Below are 4233 nucleotides of genomic sequence, written 5' to 3' on the forward strand. Positions count from 1 at the left end.
CCCGGGAGAACGCACGGCGCGCCTCAGGCTGGTGCAACGTCACGCTGGCCTCTGCCGTAGCAGGCTCGCCCTGCACGCCGTGCCACTCCCTCCCCCTGGCCTGAGTGAGCCAGAGCCCCCGAATCAGCTGCTCCTTTAACCCCGTCCTGTCTGAGCGAAGAACAGACGCCCTCAGGCGACCTATACGCAGAGGCAGGGCCAAATCCAAAGCTGAACCCCCAGAGCTGTGCGTACAAAGAAGAGAAAGGGAAATCTCTCCCAGCAGCCTCAGGAGCAGTGGACTAAATCTCCACAATCAACTTGATGTACCCTGCGTCTGTGGAACACCTGAACAGACAACGAATCATCCCAAATTGAGGAGGTGGATTTTGGGAGCAACAATATATATATATTTTTCCCCTTTTTCTCTTTTTGTGAGTGTGTATGTGTATGCTTCTGTGTGAGATTTTGTATAGCTTTGCTTCCACCATTTGTCCTAGGCTTCTATCCTTCCTTTTTTTGTTTTTTTAAAATATTTTTTTCTTAATAATTTTTTTTATTTTAATAACTTTATTTTATCTTACTTTATTTTATTTTTCTTTCTTTCTTTCTTTCCTTCCTTCCCTCCTTCCTCCCTCCCTCCCTTCCTCCTTTCTTTCTTTCTTTCTTTCTTTCTTTCTACTTTTTCTCCCTTTTATTCTGAGCCGTGTGCATGAAAGGCTCTTGGTGCTGCAGCCAGGAGTCAGTGCTGTGCCTCTGAGGTGGGAGAGCCAACTTCAGGACACTGGTCCACAGGAGACCTCCCAGCTCCACATAATATCAAATGGCAAAAATCTCCCAGAGATCTCCATCTCAACACCAGTACCCAGCTTCACTCAACGACCAGCAAGCTACAGTGCTGGACATCCTATGCCAAACAACTAGCAAGACAGGAACACAACCCCACCTATTAGCAGAGAGGCTGCCTAAAATCATAATAAGTCCACAGACACCCCAAAACACACCACCAGATGTGGACCTGCCCACCAGAGAGACAAACTCCAGCCTCATCCACCAGAACACAGGCACCAGCCCCCTCCACCAGGAAGCCTACACAACCCACTGAACCAACCTTAGCCACTGGGGACAGACACCAAAAACAACAGGAACTACGAACCTGCAGCCTGCAAAAAGGAGACCCCAAACACAGTAAGATAAGCAAAATGAGAAGACAGAAAAACACACAGCAGATGAAGGAGCAAGATAAAAACCCGCCACACCTAACAAATGAAGAGGAAATAGGCAGTGTACTTGAAAAAGAATTCAGAATAATGATAGTAAAGATGATCCAAATCTTGGAAATAGAATAAAGAGAATGCAAGAAACATTTAACAAGGACCTAGAAGAACTAAAAATGAAACAAGCAATGATGAACAACACAATAAATGAAATGAAAAATACTCTAGATGGGATCAGTAGCAGAATAACTGAGGCAGAAGAACGGATAAGTGACCTGGAAGATAAAATAGTGGAAATAACTACTTCAGAACAGAATAAAGAAAAAAGAATGAAAAGAATTGAGGACAGTCTCAGAGACCTCTGGGACAACATTAAATGCACCAATATTCGAATTATAGGGGTTCCAGAAGAAGAAGAGAAAAAGAAAGGGACTGAGAGAATATTTGAAGAGATTATAGTTGAAAACTTCCCTAATATGGGAAAGGAAATAGTTAATCAAGTCCAGGAAGCACAGAGAGTCCCATACAGGATAAATCCAAGGAGAAATACACCAAGACACATATTAATCAAACTGTCAAAAATTAAATACAAAGAAAACATATTAAAAGCAGCAAGGGAAAAACAACAAATAACACACAAGGGAATCCCCATAAGGTTAACAGCTGATCTTTCAGCAGAAACTCTGCAAGCCAGAAGGGACTGGCAGGACATATTTAAAGTGATGAAGGAGAAAAACCTGCAATCAAGATTACTCTACCCAGCAAGGATCTCATTCAGATTTGATGGAGAAATTAAAACCTTTACAGACAAGCAAAAGCTGAGAGAGTTCAGCACCACCAAACCAGCTTTACAACAACTGCTAAAGGAATTTCTCTAGGCAAGAAACACAAGAGAAGGAAAAGACCTTGACGAAAAGAAATGACGAACCCAAAACAATTAAGAAAATGGGAATAGGAACATACATATCGATAATTACCTTAAATGTAAATGGACTAAATGCTCCCACCAAAAGACACAGATTGGCTGAATGGATACAAAAACAAGACCCATATATATGCTGTCTACAAGAGACCCACTTCAGACCTAGAGACACATACAGACTGAAAGTAAGGGGATGGAAAAAGATATTCCATGCAAATGGAAACCAAAAGAAAGCTGGAGTAGCAATTCTCATATGAGACAAAATAGACTTTAAAATAAAGACTATTACAAGAGACGAAGGACACTACATAATGATCAAGGGTTCGATCCAAGAAGAAGATATAACAATTGTAAATATTTATGCACCCAAATAGGAGCACCTAAATACATAAGGCAAATACTAACAGCCATAAAAGGGGAAATCGACAGTAACACATTCATAGTAGGGGACTTTAACACCCCACTTTCACCCATGGACAGATCATCCAAAATGAAAATAAGTAAGGAAACACAAGCTTTAAATGATACATTAAACAAAATGGACTTAATTGATATTTATAGGACATTCCATCCAAAAACAAGAGAATACACATTTTTCTCAAGTGCTCATGGAACATTCTCCAGGATAGATCATATCTTGGGTCACAAATCAAGCCTTGGTAAATTTAAGGAAATTGAAATTGTATCAAGTATCTTTTCCAACCACAATGCTATGAGACTAGATATCAATTACAGGAAAAGGTCTGTAAAAAATACAAACACATTTAAGGAAATTGAAATTGTATCAAGTATCTTTTCCAACCACAATGCTATGAGACTAGATATCAATTATAGGAAAAGGTCTGTAAAAAATACAAACACATGGAGGCTAAACAATACACTACTTAATAACGAAATGATCACTGAAGAAATCAAAGAGGAAATCAAAAAATACCTAGAAACAAATGGCAATGGAGACACAACGACCCAAAACCTATGGGATGCAGCAAGAGCAGTTCTAAGAGGGAAGTTTATAGCAATAAAATCCTACCTTAAGAAACAGGAAACATCTCGAATAAACAACCTAACCTTTCACCTAAAGCAATTAGAGAAAGAAGAACAAAAAACTCCCAAAGTTAGCAGAAGGAAGGAAATCATAAAGATCAGATGAGAAATAAATGAAAAGGAAACGATAGCAAAGATCAATAAAACTAAAAGCTGGTTCTTTGAGAAGATAAACAACATTGATAAACCATTAGCCAGACCCATCAAGAGAAAAAGGGAGAAGACTCAAATCAATAGAATTAGAAATGAAAAAGGAGAAGTAACAACTGACACTACAGAAATATAAAAGATCATGAGAGATTACTACAAGCAACTCTATGCCAATAAAATGGACAATGTGGAAGAAATGGACAAATTCTTAGAAATGCACAACCTGCCAAGACTGAATCAGGAAGAAATAGAAAATATGAGCAGACCAATCACAAGCACTGAAATTGAAACTGTGATTAAAAATCTTCCAACAAACAAAAGCCCACTACCAGATGGCTTCACAGGCGAATTCTATCAAACATTTAGAGAAGGGCTAGCACCTATCCTTCTCAAACTCTTCCAAAATATAGCAGAGGGAGGAAAACTCCCAAACTCATTCTACGAGGCCACCATCACCCTGATACCAAAACCAGACAAGGTTGTCACAAAGAAAGAAAACTACAGGCCAATATCACTGATGAGCAGATACAAAAATCCTCAACAAAATACTAGCAAACAGAATCCAACAGCACATTAAAAGGATCATACACCATGATCAAGTGGGGTTTATTCCAGCAATGCAAGGATTCTTCAATATATGCAAATCAATCAACGTGATACACCATATTAACAAATTGAAGGAGAAAAACCACATGATCATCTCAATAGATGCAGAGAAAGCTTTCGACAAAATGCAACCCCCTTTATGATAAAAACCCTGCAGAAAGTAGGGATAGAGGGAACTTTCCTCAACATAATAAAGGCCATATATGACAAACCCATAGCCAACATCATCCTCAATGGTGAAAAACTGAAAGCATTTCCACTAAGATCAGGAACAAGACAAGGTTGCCCACTCTCACCACTCTTATTCAACATAGT

Source organism: Pseudorca crassidens, chromosome 4 (genome assembly GCF_039906515.1).
Source record: "Pseudorca crassidens isolate mPseCra1 chromosome 4, mPseCra1.hap1, whole genome shotgun sequence".
In the NCBI taxonomy this organism is placed as follows: Eukaryota; Metazoa; Chordata; class Mammalia; order Artiodactyla; family Delphinidae; genus Pseudorca; species Pseudorca crassidens.